The 21329-nt window shown below is 38.3% G+C and overlaps 1 long non-coding RNA gene across 1 annotated transcript in view; it reads right to left on the reverse strand.

Moving 5' to 3' along the window:
* Positions 1-476: 476 nt before the first annotated feature.
* Positions 477-21329, reverse strand: part of LOC135086292 (uncharacterized) — a 35014-nt gene continuing 14161 nt past the window's right edge. The window contains exon 3 of the long non-coding RNA XR_010260386.1: positions 477-606. This is a non-coding gene — a long non-coding RNA (uncharacterized LOC135086292). The remainder of the gene's footprint in view (positions 607-21329) is intronic.

Below are 21329 nucleotides of genomic sequence, written 5' to 3' on the forward strand. Positions count from 1 at the left end.
ATTGTATAATTTATATAAATATAAATCTGAAGATTGAAGTTGCGTTTACCTTAATTAGTAGTTAGTTCTTTTTATGTTTATGAATTCTTCAAATTTGCATTATTTTGTCAGGGCTGCGTTATTAATGCTTCATCTTGAGGAACTTGACTTGCGAGTAGATGTGGTGAGCACCATCATAGCAATTTTAACTTTTGCATCACTCAAGTTTCTCTTTTAGCTTCTATACCTGAAATAATTAATATAAAATATGTAGTACAGATTAAAATACTAATACATATTAGAAATGCGAAAATTTGGATGTCTGTTACTTTTTCTCGCAAAAACTACTGAACGGATTTTGACGAAACTTTACAGTATTATTGTTTATAACCCAGAATAACACTTAGGCTATAATTTATGACGATCTGTGACAAACAAAATTTCACGCCGGTGAAGCCGTGGGCAAAAGCTAGTCTTTTTATAAATTAAATAATAATTTTATTAATATTTTTAATACTTACTCTTAGTATCTTTTGAGTGTACGAGTGACAGTCATCTTGATGTCTAATTGAGTATCTTATCCAGATAAGATATAAACAGTGATATTACTAATAAATCGTTTGTCATCTGTAATATAAAACATATTAAAATTAGATTTATATTTGGCTATGCATTGTTAGAGTTTACATCGATGTATAATTAGAGACACATCAAAGCATTGCACGGCTCATCTGTGTTTTGTGTGAATGAGATGTTTCCACATTTATAAACAAGTTAGCTGCCACACACTGCCAGCCTGGTTAGTCCATCTGCAAGCTCTATAACATGACATACAATGTTAGTAAAAGACAGCCATAAATATTAGTTAAAGCCAGAGCCTCGTCAGTAAGACAGCAGGGAGCACCGCAGCGGAGCGTCTCACTCTCGCGGTGAGCCACGCCGCTGCCGCCAACAGCCGGCTGTTGGCGCGAGCAGGTGAGGTTGGCACATGGGATAGTACCATAACATTAATTTGATCTTATAATTAATTAAAGGCAAGCCAATGGTTAGTAAGATTAGTTTTGTTATGCACTCTCCCTTCTACTCCCCATCTACCTACATGAAATGTATAACATTAAAAACTGATTTTAATCATTCGCGTCCCACCCATTATAACTAAACGTCAAGCAGTGAGTACATAATGTAACTCATTCATAAATATCGCGTCAAGACATACCTAGACACATAGAAAGACACGGGTCTTTCTATTTTAAATAAAAACCATTTCATGTAGTTAGATCGCCCTACTGGGCGAATTCGATCTTCTAGCTACAATTAGTTAGCAAATAAATAATATGAATATGAATGAATTCTAAGCCCAAGCAGCGCAAGCATTTTAAAGCAGCAAGCAATTGCAAAGCAGCTACTGAAATGAATCCAAAATTTGATAGATTTGCCCGGGTAAGCCGATATTGTATATGATGAGTGTTTACGTGTGCAGTAATGTAAGAGAAGATGGGAAAGCAAAGTGAAATGGAATATGAAAAATATCACCCCATTACTGTAAGAGTGGTATATCGATATAACGTAATCACTTTGGAATCACCATGACATTAGCGCCTGATTCGGAACAGGAGCCTCCTCAGCCAATCAAACGAAGGAAGAGAGAATGATACCGCTGACTGAACGAACTGATTGACAGGGGAAGACTGTTAGGACGACACCCCCAGCCTGCAGGGGACGTCACTGATCCACGTGGGTGACACAGGCAGACGCCTCAGAGAGGGTGACGCCATCGAAGCGAAGAGTGTGAAGGCGACAGCCAACACAGCACGAGCATAAAGTTGAAGAGGTCGAGCGGAGGGAAGATGCAGGGTTAACGAATCAGGGCAGAGAAAATAACCGGTCGATAATGTCCCGGGTGTCAATCAAACACCTCAGCGTCGACGGAATATCAGGGTGTCCAGGTACAAGTACGAGTATGTCAATATAACAAACAACACGTGGTTCAGAAAGCAATGAGCAATGGATGTGTTCAAATGAAGTTAGTTAATGCCGTCATAAGCGAAACTGAACGAAATTGTTCTCACCAGCATAATAAGGATCGTCGTATAATTGTCATTTTGTAAAATTAATAATGTAACTGTCGCCTTTTTTCGCATTTCTTAAATAAACATTGCAAATACATCACAGGTCTCACTAAAAAACAGGTACTTTTAAAGGTATATAAAGTGCTATAAACGGTTACAAAAACAAAGTCAAAATTTATTTATTTGTAATTTTAAATAGTACTTAAATATTAATTAACAAGAATAAACATTCTAAAAATAGCAAGTTAGACTTAAAACATTACTTATTTATTTAGTTATTTATTTCAAGAATACTCAAATTTTAACAACCATTAGGTAATTTTCATAAAATGTTTAGTAAAAAAACTTTTAGTTATTGTTAATTTTATGAAATTGATCAAGTAGCAATTCCTGGCAAAGAAAGAAAATGTCACGTCCATTATGAAAACCCTCTCAACAATAAAATTACCTCATGCATGATAGCAACAACAAACTTGTAAATAAAAGGAGTAACTTTAATATTAAGAATGTGAAAGAATAATGGTAATAAAATAACAATACCATAAGAAAATTCTAAACTGAAAATATAGTAAACATTACAAAAGAAGTGAAAGTCCAAATAAAAACAAACGGTGTAGTCGATATCCAATGCTCACTTGTCTTCAGCAAGACAAGCGATAGGATGTTTTAACACCTACGACCTACAGTGCTCGAGATCCGTCGCACATCTATCTCATCAACGAGAGAAGAAGGAGGAAAATATTGAACAGAGTAGTTGAAACTGATAAATGATTAATTTTAACTTCAAAGACAAGAGGTAATTAGGATAATATTTAGCGAGGGAACAGACAGCAGTTCTCAAAATGGGACCCATTTTTATCACAATTTCATTGTTAGGTTAAAATGGACGAACATAAACTATGTACCTACGCAGGACATTAAAAACAGTGCACCCAAAACAAAATTCTTATTGTTTAAATAAATGAAATTATTAAAAAGTACTATTCTGTAATATGTGAATAAGCTAACAAACATAACAAACTGAATTACAATAAAAACATTATAGGTAGGTGGTAGTCAATATTCATTATTAATTTATAGTTAATATGTACACATTAAAACATAACGTTACTTATTTAATTAGTTATTTATTTCAAGAATACTCAAATTTTAACAACCATTAGGTAATTTTCATAAAATGTTTAGTAAAAAAACTTTTAGTTATTGTTAATTTTATGAAATTGATCAAGTAGCAATTCCTGGCAAAGAAAGAAAATGTCACGTCCATTATGAAAACCCTCTCAACAATAAAATTACCTCATGCATGATAGCAACAACAAACTTGTAAATAAAAGGAGTAACTTTAATATTAAGAATGTGAAAGAATAATGGTAATAAAATAACAATACCATAAGAAAATTCTAAACTGAAAATATAGTAAACATTAGGTACAAAAGAAGTGAAAGCCCAAATAAAAACAAACGGTGTAGTCGACATCCAATGCTCACTTGTCTTCAGCAAGACAAGCGATAGGATGTTTTAACACCTACGACCTACAGTGCTCGAGATCCGTCGCACATCTATCTCATCAACGAGAGAAGAAGGAGGAAAATATTGAACAGAGTAGTTGAAACTGATAAATTATTAATTTTAACTTCAAAGACAAGAGGTAATTAGGATAATATTTAGCGAGGGAACAGACAGCAGTTCTCAAAATGGGACCCATTTTTATCACAATTTCATTGTTAGGTTAAAATGGACGAACTTAAAATATGTACCTACGTAGGACATTAAAAACAGTGCACCCAAAACAAAATTCTTATTGTTTAAAAAAATGAAATTATTAAAAAGTACTATTCTGTTATATGTGAATAAGCTAACAAACATAACAAACTGAATTACAATAAAAACATTATAGGTAGGTGGTAGTCAATATTTATTATTAATTTATAGTTAATATGTACACATTAAGAAAAAAAAATTTTTTGGTTCTATATTAAGTTATTGCAAATTTTAATATTATTAACAAAGACAGGTACTAATTAATAAAAAATATTATTTGTTGTGTAGCAACATTTATGACTTAAATGTGATTAAAAATATGAATTCCTTTTAACTATTCATGTCGATTCGAATTAAAAAAGTATGTCCTAAATGTATAACAAGAAAAGTAACGTTATGTTTTAAATGTTTTTAGAGTAATAAAAAAAAAAACAATTTCTTGTAAAATTGTTAAAAAATCTTTATATCATTTGGTTTTGGACTATTATGCATTCGTTAAATTTTGATTAAAACCCAGTATTCATAAAAAAACTGAATACTCCATGCAACAAAATACGTTAAGAAGTGTTTAGGATTTTAATTATTAACAGTTTAATGTCAGAGTTAGTTCTAGCTTTAACTACAACACGGATATTTAACCGGATATGTCCTGCGAAAATTGATTTTCTCGCCAAAAATCTTGTTTAAATCTTCTACAGCCATAGCGTGCAGTAACTAATAATATGACGTGATTGGATTACTAATGTTTGGCCAAAAACGTTTCCCAAATTATCACATCGCAAACAATTTATTTCATTCTTTTTATCGAAATATTCATTAACAATAGTTGATTCTGGCGCTCGGCGGCCGCTACCGCGGCACGCTTCGCTCGCCTTCGCGCGTTAATGGTCACTGTTCTAACCTAACCTAACCCACTATTTTCTGCAATACCTACTTTTTGCAAACATACAATTTTATTATTAAAAAATTATTGTTTAAGAAAACCATGATCATGTGCCTTATGCTTTGATTTGTGGGTAAGTATATGAAGTGTTAATTTGATCAATCAAATTATTTGGATATTTGGCAAAAAACATTTGCTATACAAAAATTTGCCATAAAAAAACTTGACCAAGTAAAATTTTGCCAAATGATAATTTGACCAAATGAATTATCGCATCCCACCGCTCCTGCCAAAAGGCCACGGCATCCTCTCTAATGGTGCGCTTCAATTCCCGGCGCTCCCTGGGGGCCAGTTGGATTCCCTCCTCCGCAAGTCGTCCTGCACGAGAGACTTACAGGTAACGCTGCCGTGCTGCACGACCTGTAAGCCTTCGTGAGTAAAATGAGCGCCGGTCGCTGAGTATTCCCTCCAACCACCTTTCTCATTACAAAAATCGATTCCCTCCAACCACCTTTCTCATTACAAAAATCGACGAGCATCGGTACCATACGGCCGCAGCGTATGTCATCGTGGCCACATAAATGCCTGCGTACAGCACACTTAGGGCGGGGTATCTCACGCCCCATGACGTCTTGCCAAAACCATTGGCAGCTTGTAAATCAATCAATTTCGCATGCGGCACATAGGACCTAGCCTCGTCGAGGGTCACACCAAGCGATTGCGATCGTCACATCGTCTGCGTACGCTATTACGTGTACCCACTCAGGACACGGCAGCAGCAGGAGGTCGTTGAGCAGGAGGTTCCAAAGTGTCGGGCCCAACATTGATCCCTAAGGACATCCCATGGTACTGCGCTTCCACGACGTGTGAGCCCCTACATAGAGGCCCACACGCCGGTCTGTAAAGTAACTAACCAATGACCTGAAGATATTAGGTGGAGCTCCGGTCTGTTTGGCCTTCAACAAAATCATCGGCCACCACGCGTTGTCAAAAGCACCGGAGATGTCCAGGAAGATCAGCTGCACGTATGACGCAGTACTGTTCTCGGTGATCGAGTTAATGAACTTGAGCGCCGTGACCGTAGACCGGCCACGGGTGAAACCGTGCTGAGCGTCAGATATATGTCGGTGCAAGCAGGGAGCGCAGGAGATGATGACGCGCTCCAGGATCTTACCCAGGATTGGCAAAAGAGTAATAGGCCTATAGGCCTTCGGGTCAGAGAGAGGCTTACCGTTTCCCTTCGGGAGGACCAATAGTCTACCTACCTTCCAGATGTCTGTAAAAGAACCTTCAGCAAAGGTGGTGCGAAAAGTAACAGTTGCTAAGTTTATTTGGGAAATGAAACATTGGCGATAAGTTGTTTGCGAAGCGAAATTTGGCGAAAAGTAATTTGGCCAAACGGAAGGATACCGATGCGATTACTCTTAAATCGTAACAAATAAGTTTATGAAATGTTTATTTCTAAATGTAATAATATCAATATAACTTTTAAAAAAAACCGACTTCAAATGCGTGAATACAAATAATACCTATTCAACAAAAAAATAATCGTTCAAATTGGTTCATATCGGCGGAGATATTGCGTATAAAAAAGTTCATCCCCAATTTTCCACCCTTGGAGGTGAAATATTTTCTTTAAATTTGCATGAAACCACCCTTTTGATAATACCTATTCAACAAAAAAAAATTCGTTCAAATTGGTTTATAATCGGCGGAGATATTGCGTATAAAAAAGTTCATCCCCAATTTTCCACCCTTGGAGGTTATTTTTTTTATTATTAAATTTAAATGGGACCACCCTTGAGGTATTACCTATACGCCGAAAAAATATTTGTTCAAATCGGTTCATAATTGGCAAAGTTATCGGGTAACAAACATAGAAAAAAAAAAACATACGGGTCGAATTGAGAACCTCCTCCTTTTTTTGAAGTCCGTTGAAAAAAAAAGGCGGCATAGGGGCCCGAGTGCCAGCCTCACCGCACCTTAACCTATTTATTACACTGCATTAACTTAAATTATACTGGTAAATTACTAATATTAGTAACCCACCACCCCAGAGACATATTAGTGAGAATGACAAATCCAAGATATCTTTTATCATATTCCAATGATAGTAATAATTCAGACTGAAAAAACTTAAACACAATAAGATTGAAGAGGATCCCTTTCAATCGTGTAATGTGTTATTACCAATAATGTGACTGTTTTGACACTAAAGTAACCAAAAATATTTTTGACTATGGGAACTGTGGCAAGGTAATGCTATAACATCACCCCATTCAAAATTAAAAGCGTAAAAATCTGGACAACTTGGTTTGACCAGTCCCCGAAGGCAGCGCCTGTTCACAGACATGACGGATGAGCCAGCCATCGCTTCACTCGATCATATTTTAGAGAATGTAACGACCCGCCTCACCACGCCACCACCCCAGAGACATTTTAGTGAGAATGACAAATCCAAGATATCTTTTTTCATATTCTACTGATAGTAATAATTCAGACTGAAAAAACTTAAACACGATAAGATTGAAGAGGATCCCTTCCAATCGTGTAATGTGTTATTACCAATAATGTGACTGTTTTGACACTAAAGTAACCAAAAATATTTTTGACTATCTATGCTATGGGAACTGTGGCAAAGTAATACTATAACATCACCCCATTCAAAATTAAAAGCGTAAAAATCTGGACAACTTGGTTTGACCAGTCCCCGAAGGCAGCGCCTGTTCACAGACATGACGGATGAGCCAGCCATCGCTTCACTCGATCATATTTTAGAGAATGTAACGACCCGCCTCACCACGCCACCACCCCAGAGACATTTTAGTGAGAATGACAAATCCAAGATATCTTTTTTCATATTCTAATGATAGTAATAATTCAGACTGAAAAAACTTAAACACAATAAGATTGAAGAGGATCCCTTCCAATCGTGTAATGTGTTATTACCAATAATGTGACTGTTTTGACACTAAAGTAACCAAAAATATTTTTGACTATCTATGCTATGGGAACTGTGGCAAAGTAATACTATAACATCACCCCATTCAAAATTAAAAGCGTAAAAATCTGGACAACTTGGTTTGACCAGTCCCCGAAGGCAGCGCCTGTTCACAGACATGACGGATGAGCCAGCCATCGCTTCACTCGATCATATTTTAGAGAATGTAACGACCCGCCTCACCACGCCACCACCCCAGAGACATTTTAGTGAGAATGACAAATCCAAGATATCTTTTTTCATATTCTAATGATAGTAATAATTCAGACTGAAAAAACTTAAACACAATAAGATTGAAGAGGATCCCTTCCAATCGTGTAATGTGTTATTACCAATAATGTGACTGTTTTGACACTAAAGTAACCAAAAATATTTTTGACTATCTATGGGAACTGTGGCAAAGTAATGGTATAACATCACCCCATCCAAAATTAAAAGCGTAAAAATCTGGACAACTTGGTTTGACCAGTCCCCGAAGGCAGCGCCTGTTCACAGACATGACGGATGAGCCAGCCATCGCTTCACTCGATCATATTTTAGAGAATGTAACGACCCGCCTCACCACGCCACCACCCCAGAGACATTTTAGTGAGAATGACAAATCCAAGATATCTTTTTTCATATTCTAATGATAGTAATAATTCAGACTGAAAAAACTTAAACACAATAAGATTGAAGAGGATCCCTTCCAATCGTGTAATGTGTTATTACCAATAATGTGACTGTTTTGACACTAAAGTAACCAAAAATATTTTTGACTATCTATGGGAACTGTGGCAAAGTAATGCTATAACATCACCCCATCCAAAATTAAAAGCGTAAAAATCTGGACAACTTGGTTTGACCAGTCCCCGAAGGCAGCGCCTGTTCACAGACATGACGGATGAGCCAGCCATCGCTTCACTCGATCATATTTTAGAGAATGTAACGACCCGCCTCACCACGCCACCACCCCAGAGACATTTTAGTGAGAATGACAAATCCAAGATATCTTTTTTCATATTCTAATGATAGTAATAATTCAGACTGAAAAAACTTAAACACAATAAGATTGAAGAGGATCCCTTCCAATCGTGTAATGTGTTATTACCAATAATGTGACTGTTTTGACACTAAAGTAACCAAAAATATTTTTGACTATCTATGCTATGGGAACTGTGGCAAAGTAATACTATAACATCACCCCATTCAAAATTAAAAGCGTAAAAATCTGGACAACTTGGTTTGACCAGTCCCCGAAGGCAGCGCCTGTTCACAGACATGACGGATGAGCCAGCCATCGCTTCACTCGATCATATTTTAGAGAATGTAACGACCCGCCTCACCACGCCACCACCCCAGAGACATTTTAGTGAGAATGACAAATCCAAGATATCTTTTTTCATATTCTAATGATAGTAATAATTCAGACTGAAAAAACTTAAACACAATAAGATTGAAGAGGATCCCTTCCAATCGTGTAATGTGTTATTACCAATAATGTGACTGTTTTGACACTAAAGTAACCAAAAATATTTTTGACTATCTATGCTATGGGAACTGTGGCAAAGTAATACTATAACATCACCCCATTCAAAATTAAAAGCGTAAAAATCTGGACAACTTGGTTTGACCAGTCCCCGAAGGCAGCGCTTGTTTACAGACATGACGGATGAGCCAGCCATCGCTTCACTCGATCATATTTTAGAGAATGTAACGACCCGCCTCACCACGCCACCACCCCAGAGACATTTTAGTGAGAATGACAAATCCAAGATATCTTTTTTCATATTCTAATGATAGTAATAATTCAGACTGAAAAAACTTAAACACAATAAGATTGAAGAGGATCCCTTCCAATCGTGTAATGTGTTATTACCAATAATGTGACTGTTTTGACACTAAAGTAACCAAAAATATTTTTGACTATCTATGCTATGGGAACTGTGGCAAAGTAATACTATAACATCACCCCATTCAAAATTAAAAGCGTAAAAATCTGGACAACTTGGTTTGACCAGTCCCCGAAGGCAGCGCCTGTTCACAGACATGACGGATGAGCCAGCCATCGCTTCACTCGATCATATTTTAGAGAATGTAACGACCCGCCTCACCACGCCACCACCCCAGAGACATTTTAGTGAGAATGACAAATCCAAGATATCTTTTTTCATATTCTAATGATAGTAATAATTCAGACTGAAAAAACTTAAAACACAATAAGATTGAAGAGGATCCCTTCCAATCGTGTAATGTGTTATTACCAATAATGTGACTGTTTTGACACTAAAGTAACCAAAAATATTTTTGACTATCTATGGGAACTGTGGCAAAGTAATACTATAACATCACCCCATTCAAAATTAAAAGCGTAAAAATCTGGACAACTTGGTTTGACCAGTCCCCGAAGGCAGCGCCTGTTCACAGACATGACGGATGAGCCAGCCATCGCTTCACTCGATCATATTTTAGAGAATGTAACGACCCGCCTCACCACGCCACCACCCCAGAGACATTTTAGTGAGAATGACAAATCCAAGATATCTTTTTTCATATTCTAATGATAGTAATAATTCAGACTGAAAAAACTTAAAACACAATAAGATTGAAGAGGATCCCTTCCAATCGTGTAATGTGTTATTACCAATAATGTGACTGTTTTGACACTAAAGTAACCAAAAATATTTTTGACTATCTATGGGAACTGTGGCAAAGTAATGCTATAACATCACCCCATCCAAAATTAAAAGCGTAAAAATCTGGACAACTTGGTTTGACCAGTCCCCGAAGGCAGCGCCTGTTCACAGACATGACGGATGAGCCAGCCATCGCTTCACTCGATCATATTTTAGAGAATGTAACGACCCGCCTCACCACGCCACCACCCCAGAGACATTTTAGTGAGAATGACAAATCCAAGATATCTTTTTTCATATTCTAATGATAGTAATAATTCAGACTGAAAAAACTTAAACACAATAAGATTGAAGAGGATCCCTTCCAATCGTGTAATGTGTTATTACCAATAATGTGACTGTTTTGACACTAAAGTAACCAAAAATATTTTTGACTATCTATGCTATGGGAACTGTGGCAAAGTAATACTATAACATCACCCCATTCAAAATTAAAAGCGTAAAAATCTGGACAACTTGGTTTGACCAGTCCCCAAAGGCAGCGCCTGTTCACAGACATGACGGATGAGCCAGCCATCGCTTCACTCGATCATATTTTAGAGAATGTAACGACCCGCCTCACCACGCCACCACCCCAGAGACATTTTAGTGAGAATGACAAATCCAAGATATCTTTTTTCATATTCTACTGATAGTAATAATTCAGACTGAAAAAACTTAAACACGATAAGATTGAAGAGGATCCCTTCCAATCGTGTAATGTGTTATTACCAATAATGTGACTGTTTTGACACTAAAGTAACCAAAAATATTTTTGACTATCTATGCTATGGGAACTGTGGCAAAGTAATACTATAACATCACCCCATTCAAAATTAAAAGCGTAAAAATCTGGACAACTTGGTTTGACCAGTCCCCGAAGGCAGCGCCTGTTCACAGACATGACGGATGAGCCAGCCATCGCTTCACTCGATCATATTTTAGAGAATGTAACGACCCGCCTCACCACGCCACCACCCCAGAGACATTTTAGTGAGAATGACAAATCCAAGATATCTTTTTTCATATTCTAATGATAGTAATAATTCAGACTGAAAAAACTTAAACACAATAAGATTGAAGAGGATCCCTTCCAATCGTGTAATGTGTTATTACCAATAATGTGACTGTTTTGACACTAAAGTAACCAAAAATATTTTTGACTATCTATGCTATGGGAACTGTGGCAAAGTAATGCTATAACATCACCCCATTCAAAATTAAAAGCGTAAAAATCTGGACAACTTGGTTTGACCAGTCCCCGAAGGCAGCGCCTGTTCACAGACATGACGGATGAGCCAGCCATCGCTTCACTCGATCATATTTTAGAGAATGTAACGACCCGCCTCACCACGCCACCACCCCAGAGACATTTTAGTGAGAATGACAAATCCAAGATATCTTTTTTCATATTCTAATGATAGTAATAATTCAGACTGAAAAAACTTAAACACAATAAGATTGAAGAGGATCCCTTCCAATCGTGTAATGTGTTATTACCAATAATGTGACTGTTTTGACACTAAAGTAACCAAAAATATTTTTGACTATCTATGGGAACTGTGGCAAAGTAATGCTATAACATCACCCCATCCAAAATTAAAAGCGTAAAAATCTGGACAACTTGGTTTGACCAGTCCCCGAAGGCAGCGCCTGTTCACAGACATGACGGATGAGCCAGCCATCGCTTCACTCGATCATATTTTAGAGAATGTAACGACCCGCCTCACCACGCCACCACCCCAGAGACATTTTAGTGAGAATGACAAATCCAAGATATCTTTTTTCATATTCTAATGATAGTAATAATTCAGACTGAAAAAACTTAAACACAATAAGATTGAAGAGGATCCCTTCCAATCGTGTAATGTGTTATTACCAATAATGTGACTGTTTTGACACTAAAGTAACCAAAAATATTTTTGACTATCTATGCTATGGGAACTGTGGCAAAGTAATACTATAACATCACCCCATTCAAAATTAAAAGCGTAAAAATCTGGACAACTTGGTTTGACCAGTCCCCAAAGGCAGCGCCTGTTCACAGACATGACGGATGAGCCAGCCATCGCTTCACTCGATCATATTTTAGAGAATGTAACGACCCGCCTCACCACGCCACCACCCCAGAGACATTTTAGTGAGAATGACAAATCCAAGATATCTTTTTTCATATTCTACTGATAGTAATAATTCAGACTGAAAAAACTTAAACACGATAAGATTGAAGAGGATCCCTTCCAATCGTGTAATGTGTTATTACCAATAATGTGACTGTTTTGACACTAAAGTAACCAAAAATATTTTTGACTATCTATGCTATGGGAACTGTGGCAAAGTAATACTATAACATCACCCCATTCAAAATTAAAAGCGTAAAAATCTGGACAACTTGGTTTGACCAGTCCCCGAAGGCAGCGCCTGTTCACAGACATGACGGATGAGCCAGCCATCGCTTCACTCGATCATATTTTAGAGAATGTAACGACCCGCCTCACCACGCCACCACCCCAGAGACATTTTAGTGAGAATGACAAATCCAAGATATCTTTTTTCATATTCTAATGATAGTAATAATTCAGACTGAAAAAACTTAAACACAATAAGATTGAAGAGGATCCCTTCCAATCGTGTAATGTGTTATTACCAATAATGTGACTGTTTTGACACTAAAGTAACCAAAAATATTTTTGACTATCTATGCTATGGGAACTGTGGCAAAGTAATGCTATAACATCACCCCATTCAAAATTAAAAGCGTAAAAATCTGGACAACTTGGTTTGACCAGTCCCCGAAGGCAGCGCCTGTTCACAGACATGACGGATGAGCCAGCCATCGCTTCACTCGATCATATTTTAGAGAATGTAACGACCCGCCTCACCACGCCACCACCCCAGAGACATTTTAGTGAGAATGACAAATCCAAGATATCTTTTTTCATATTCTAATGATAGTAATAATTCAGACTGAAAAAACTTAAACACAATAAGATTGAAGAGGATCCCTTCCAATCGTGTAATGTGTTATTACCAATAATGTGACTGTTTTGACACTAAAGTAACCAAAAATATTTTTGACTATCTATGCTATGGGAACTGTGGCAAAGTAATACTATAACATCACCCCATTCAAAATTAAAAGCGTAAAAATCTGGACAACTTGGTTTGACCAGTCCCCGAAGGCAGCGCCTGTTCACAGACATGACGGATGAGCCAGCCATCGCTTCACTCGATCATATTTTAGAGAATGTAACGACCCGCCTCACCACGCCACCACCCCAGAGACATTTTAGTGAGAATGACAAATCCAAGATATCTTTTTTCATATTCTAATGATAGTAATAATTCAGACTGAAAAAACTTAAAACACAATAAGATTGAAGAGGATCCCTTCCAATCGTGTAATGTGTTATTACCAATAATGTGACTGTTTTGACACTAAAGTAACCAAAAATATTTTTGACTATCTATGGGAACTGTGGCAAAGTAATGCTATAACATCACCCCATCCAAAATTAAAAGCGTAAAAATCTGGACAACTTGGTTTGACCAGTCCCCGAAGGCAGCGCCTGTTCACAGACATGACGGATGAGCCAGCCATCGCTTCACTCGATCATATTTTAGAGAATGTAACGACCCGCCTCACCACGCCACCACCCCAGAGACATTTTAGTGAGAATGACAAATCCAAGATATCTTTTTTCATATTCTAATGATAGTAATAATTCAGACTGAAAAAACTTAAACACAATAAGATTGAAGAGGATCCCTTCCAATCGTGTAATGTGTTATTACCAATAATGTGACTGTTTTGACACTAAAGTAACCAAAAATATTTTTGACTATCTATGCTATGGGAACTGTGGCAAAGTAATACTATAACATCACCCCATTCAAAATTAAAAGCGTAAAAATCTGGACAACTTGGTTTGACCAGTCCCCGAAGGCAGCGCCTGTTCACAGACATGACGGATGAGCCAGCCATCGCTTCACTCGATCATATTTTAGAGAATGTAACGACCCGCCTCACCACGCCACCACCCCAGAGACATTTTAGTGAGAATGACAAATCCAAGATATCTTTTTTCATATTCTAATGATAGTAATAATTCAGACTGAAAAAACTTAAAACACAATAAGATTGAAGAGGATCCCTTCCAATCGTGTAATGTGTTATTACCAATAATGTGACTGTTTTGACACTAAAGTAACCAAAAATATTTTTGACTATCTATGGGAACTGTGGCAAAGTAATGCTATAACATCACCCCATCCAAAATTAAAAGCGTAAAAATCTGGACAACTTGGTTTGACCAGTCCCCGAAGGCAGCGCCTGTTCACAGACATGACGGATGAGCCAGCCATCGCTTCACTCGATCATATTTTAGAGAATGTAACGACCCGCCTCACCACGCCACCACCCCAGAGACATTTTAGTGAGAATGACAAATCCAAGATATCTTTTTTCATATTCTAATGATAGTAATAATTCAGACTGAAAAAACTTAAACACAATAAGATTGAAGAGGATCCCTTCCAATCGTGTAATGTGTTATTACCAATAATGTGACTGTTTTGACACTAAAGTAACCAAAAATATTTTTGACTATCTATGCTATGGGAACTGTGGCAAAGTAATACTATAACATCACCCCATTCAAAATTAAAAGCGTAAAAATCTGGACAACTTGGTTTGACCAGTCCCCAAAGGCAGCGCCTGTTCACAGACATGACGGATGAGCCAGCCATCGCTTCACTCGATCATATTTTAGAGAATGTAACGACCCGCCTCACCACGCCACCACCCCAGAGACATTTTAGTGAGAATGACAAATCCAAGATATCTTTTTTCATATTCTACTGATAGTAATAATTCAGACTGAAAAAACTTAAACACGATAAGATTGAAGAGGATCCCTTCCAATCGTGTAATGTGTTATTACCAATAATGTGACTGTTTTGACACTAAAGTAACCAAAAATATTTTTGACTATCTATGCTATGGGAACTGTGGCAAAGTAATACTATAACATCACCCCATTCAAAATTAAAAGCGTAAAAATCTGGACAACTTGGTTTGACCAGTCCCCGAAGGCAGCGCCTGTTCACAGACATGACGGATGAGCCAGCCATCGCTTCACTCGATCATATTTTAGAGAATGTAACGACCCGCCTCACCACGCCACCACCCCAGAGACATTTTAGTGAGAATGACAAATCCAAGATATCTTTTTTCATATTCTAATGATAGTAATAATTCAGACTGAAAAAACTTAAACACAATAAGATTGAAGAGGATCCCTTCCAATCGTGTAATGTGTTATTACCAATAATGTGACTGTTTTGACACTAAAGTAACCAAAAATATTTTTGACTATCTATGCTATGGGAACTGTGGCAAAGTAATGCTATAACATCACCCCATTCAAAATTAAAAGCGTAAAAATCTGGACAACTTGGTTTGACCAGTCCCCGAAGGCAGCGCCTGTTCACAGACATGACGGATGAGCCAGCCATCGCTTCACTCGATCATATTTTAGAGAATGTAACGACCCGCCTCACCACGCCACCACCCCAGAGACATTTTAGTGAGAATGACAAATCCAAGATATCTTTTTTCATATTCTAATGATAGTAATAATTCAGACTGAAAAAACTTAAACACAATAAGATTGAAGAGGATCCCTTCCAATCGTGTAATGTGTTATTACCAATAATGTGACTGTTTTGACACTAAAGTAACCAAAAATATTTTTGACTATCTATGGGAACTGTGGCAAAGTAATGCTATAACATCACCCCATCCAAAATTAAAAGCGTAAAAATCTGGACAACTTGGTTTGACCAGTCCCCGAAGGCAGCGCCTGTTCACAGACATGACGGATGAGCCAGCCATCGCTTCACTCGATCATATTTTAGAGAATGTAACGACCCGCCTCACCACGCCACCACCCCAGAGCCATTTTAGTGAGAATGACAAATCCAAGATATCTTTTTTCATATTCTAATGATAGTAATAATTCAGACTGAAAAAACTCAAACACAATAAGATTGAAGAGGATCCCTTTCAATCGTGTAATGTGTTATTACCAATAATGTGACTGTTTTGACACTAAAGTAACCAAAAATATTTTTGACCATCTATGGGAACTGTGGCAAAGTAATGCTATAACATCACCCCATTCAAAAATAAAAGCGTAAAAATCTGGACAACTTGGTTTGACCAGTCCCCGAAGGCAGCGCCTGTTCACAGACATGACGGATGAGCCAGCCATCGCTTCACTCGATCATATTTTAGAGAATGTAACGACCCGCCTCACCACGCCACAACCCCAGAGACATTTTAGTGAGAATGACAAATCCAAGATATCTTTTTTCATATTCTAATGATATTAATAATTCAGACTGAAAAAACTTAAACACAAGAACATTGAAGTGGATACCTTTCAATCGTGTAATGTGTTATTACCAATAATGTGACTGTTTTGACACTAAAATAACCAAAAATATTTTTGACTATGTATGGGAACTGTGGCAAAGTAATGCTATAACATCACCCCATCCAAAATTAAAAGCGTAAAAATCTGGACAACTTGGTTTGACCAGTCCCCGAAGGCAGCGCCTGTTTACAGACATGACGGATGAGCCAGCCATCGCTTCACTCGATCACATTTTAGAGACATTTTAGTGAGAATGACAAATTCAAGATCTTTCTTTTTAATTTAATAAAAATAACAATTCAGACTGAAGATAATCTTGACAATGGAGGGGATCACTTTATTGTCATAATGTTTTATTACTAATTTATGATATTAATTTATGCAACATAGTATTAAAAATAGGTCAAGTTGCGGCGGGAGTGGCCCCTTGGCCATCCCTAAAGCCAACTGTATTTTTTACATACAATATAAAAAGAAATCGGAAAACCGCGGTTTAGACAGCAAGAAACAAACGGACATATTCATTACGTCACGGTCATTTCATGGGTTCAAATATTATATGTGCTCCCTCGAAAACCTACTCTCTACATAACCGTTTAAAGCACTTTATATATCTATAAAAGTACCTATGTTCTTCAGTGTAACCTACGACGCAGCGTGCATTGCTTATTCAAGTAATGCGAAAAAAAAGGCTACCCCTGTACATTATTTCAGCTTCAACCAAACCAACGCGTGCAGATTGCCATCGCCGGCGCGATCATAGGCCAATGATTGGTCGTGCGACCTGTCATTCGCCTATGATCGCGTCGGCGATGGTGATTTGCATGCGTTGGTTTGGTTGAAGCTTACTTTTACAAAATGACAATTATACGATATTATCCATTATATGCTGGTAAGAACAATTCCGTTCAGTTACGCTTAAAACGGCATATAACTAACAAAAAATCAACACACCCATTGCTCATTGTCTCCGGAACCATGCATATGTTTGTTATATTGGCATACTCGTACTTGTACCTAGACTTCCTGACATTCCGTCGACGCTGAGGCATTCAATTGGCACAAGTGGGACATTATCAAGCGGTTATTAACCTTACCTTGATTCGTCACCCCTGCATCTTCTCTCCGGTCTCTTCCCCCTCAACTTCACGCCCGCAGCTATGCGGCTGTCGAACTCCACACTCTTCGCTTCGATGTCGTTACCTTCCCCAAGACGTCCGCCGGTGTTTCCCACAGCATCAGCAACATCAGCCCACAGGCTGGCGTGTCCCCCCAACAGTCGTCCACGTCTATCCTTCAGTTCGCCCTTCAGTGATATCATAACATCTCTTCTTCAATTTGGTTGACCGAGAAAGCTCCTATTCTAAAATCAAACACCAATGTAAATGGATTTATACTCCAAGTGACGACGCTATACCGATCCACCCCTACAGTGTAGAGATGATATTTAACATAGCCCATTCCCCCGATACTTCACTATCTCCACTCACACCACCACACACGCATAACTCATATACACAAAACCAACATGCCCAAACAAAAACCACCAAATTTTGAATTCATGCGAAATGAGTATAAAAAAGCAAAAATAAATAAATAATGCACGTGTATAGGCGTGTCAGCTTGATTTTAATTGATTTTAAAATATATTTACACAAAAGAATTGTCAATTGATTGATGAGGTGAATTATATTTACACTTTCCGAGAAACTGCGTAAAAATAAAAAAATATATAAAAAAAAGTAATCTAAAGAAGCTGCGGGTACACTACATTATTAAGCAAAAGTTTATCGTCGACTAATTTATCGCGCGAAACTAAAATTTTGATATCCGATTTTTCTTGGACCCGACCTAACGCTACGTACAATTGGCCATGACTGAACACGTCCGACCGCAAGTCTACGCCTACCCGATTTATAGTCTGCCCCTGACTCTTATGAACAGTCATGGCATAACACAGAGCTAAGGGGAATTGCCGTCGCGTCATTTCGATGGGGCTGTCCGGTTCGATTGGAGCTTTAAACAAGATACGCGGAATCAAAAATTCGTTTGTTTCGCCTGGCTTGCGAACGGTTATTATGCGCGGCGTAGTTTTCACGACGATAACTTTTGTGCCATTGACCAGTCGGTCTGAAAAACTAAGATTGCGGATTATCATGCACACGCATCCTACTTTTAGTGTTAGATCATGTTCTGGAACACCCTTTGGCTGCAGTTTATTTAACGCGTCCGCGCCTAAAAATATATCGTCCGCGTTATCGGAAAGGACTTTATCGATTGAATAAAAGTGTAACGGTTCCGACTCTACTCTATCTAATACTATGGAATTAATTTCCCTAACGTTTTGATTGTGTGTGGTGAGTATTGCTCGACCAGCACACGTGTCCGGTTCAATAATGACAACATGTGAAAAAACAAAATCTATTAAATCGTTCAAATCTGTAACATAAGAAAGGTGGGAAGTTAAATCTACTAAATTTAAAATTGAACGATTTACCTTTACAGTTTGAACCGGCAATTGATTCGATCCCAGTTTTAATAAAAAGTCAGAATACTCTGGGTCGTCTCTGTTACGTTGGGAAGTGCTCAAGTTGAAAATTTTAATTTGTTCCCAAATCGGTGAGGACTTGACTGAACAATTGATTACGTCAGAGTTACTTTTAGCTTTTACTACGACAGGAGGTATCTGACGGAAATCTCCTGCGAAAATTACGATTTTCCCACCAAAAAGCCTGTTACACTTCATCAAATCGCGGAGAGACCTATCAAGCAGGTGAATTAAATATTTGTGAGCCATAGGGGCTTCGTCGTAAATAATAACGTCAGCTTGTCGAACAAGCTCAGCGCGCTGCGAACCATTGGTAATGCTCCAGTAACCAAGATCATCTACGGGGTTGAGGGGGAATTTAAACATGCTATGTGCCGTAATGCCGCCTACGTAATTTTGCGCCGCGATACCTGAACTCGCCGTACACAAGACAATTCCTGAATTTCCGCGTGCGTGTGCAGTAATTACATTTAAAAGCAAAGTTTTACCTGTTCCGGCAGGCCCGTCAATGAAAATGGCAGTATTGTTTGAGTTTCGGAACTCGCTGTCACTCAGGAGAGTGTGAATATAACTAAACACGAGGTTTTGGTCGGGGGATAATTTTGGTAGCCAGCTACTCACGAACGTGTTTAACTCGTCGCGATTATATTCGACGCGCTCGCGGCCTACTTCGGTCGAATCGTCTATAACGCCCGGTAACCCTTGCTCGACAAGGGATGTCCCATGTTTACGCAATAACCGGTCGATTTGGACGAGACAAAGTTTGTACGCTTTTTCTGCGTCATCGGATAAACGCTGCAAAAAATCCTGACCAATTAAATGTTTGTACTTATCCCACAAAGAAACGACCCTAACCCCGTTCACAGCTAAGAGTACGAAAAAGCGACGCAGCCGTGGTCCAGTCAAAAATGTAGATGCTTCCTGCATAGCAATCTCATACTCCGCTTCATCGTCCGCGATCCCGAGAGCTTTCGCAGCTTCCTGGAAAGTTTTGCACAATGGACCACCAAGTTTATATAAATCGTCGTAACTACGACACGGCTGAGACGCTAAAAGAAGACGCAAGTAAAATAATTCACCTTTGTTTGGCGCGACCCAGAATAAACGCGACACTAATTCGCCCCTTTGCCGTCTTGTCAAAAATTTATTATTGCTCAATTCAAAGATTTCTACATTTTTTGTGGTGGGACGTCGTGAATGTACAATAAACCGCTCGTAAAAATCTAAATACGTTATGTTATCAAACTGTTCACCGAGAGGCCTTTTAAAATAAGTTATTAAGTCCGAATGAGCGCGGCGCGCGGCATCTGCTTCGGTTCCCGGCTTGAAAAAGATGGATTGTTGGCCCTCAAGGTGTACGGCGAGCTGCTTTACGTTCGGTTCGCGAGCTGTTACGTCAAACTCTAAAATGCGCCACGTCGCTTCGCAAGAACCAAGGTAACGTTTGGTGACATACTGCTCGATTTCATTGTTTTTATCTGAATCGGGAACGACTGTAACGCGCGATTCGTCAGGACCTTTGGTCATGTATTTGAATAGATATTTGACGATCGCGCGTGCGGAATATGCTAATAAATTTATGTGACAGTCATACTTGAGGAGAAGAGCGGCATTGTACGGAACGACCCACAAATCACTAACCGTTATGTCTCTATTTCTAAATTTAATGGTGGCTTGGTTTTTACTATCACGGCGTAAATGAACAAAACCTTTGTCATCGCAGTAAGTTACAGCCGTTTCAGATTTGGGGAAATACTTTGTGCATTTCATTTTTTCAGTATCCCAACATGGCAAATCTGTTCTATGTGGAGGTCCACATGGGCCGTGTATCATGTGATCAAGCACAGCCTTGCGTAATCTACCACCTGCCTCAGAAGGAGGAGGGATATCTGCCCTTACAAATTGATCGATTTCAAAATTTTGTATGGGACCACCCCCTTCGATTCTAAAACAAATGTGGGCATGGGGCAGTCCTCGTTTTTGAAACTCTATGA

Source organism: Ostrinia nubilalis, chromosome W, assembly GCF_963855985.1.
Source record: "Ostrinia nubilalis chromosome W, ilOstNubi1.1, whole genome shotgun sequence".
In the NCBI taxonomy this organism is placed as follows: domain Eukaryota; kingdom Metazoa; phylum Arthropoda; class Insecta; order Lepidoptera; family Crambidae; genus Ostrinia; species Ostrinia nubilalis.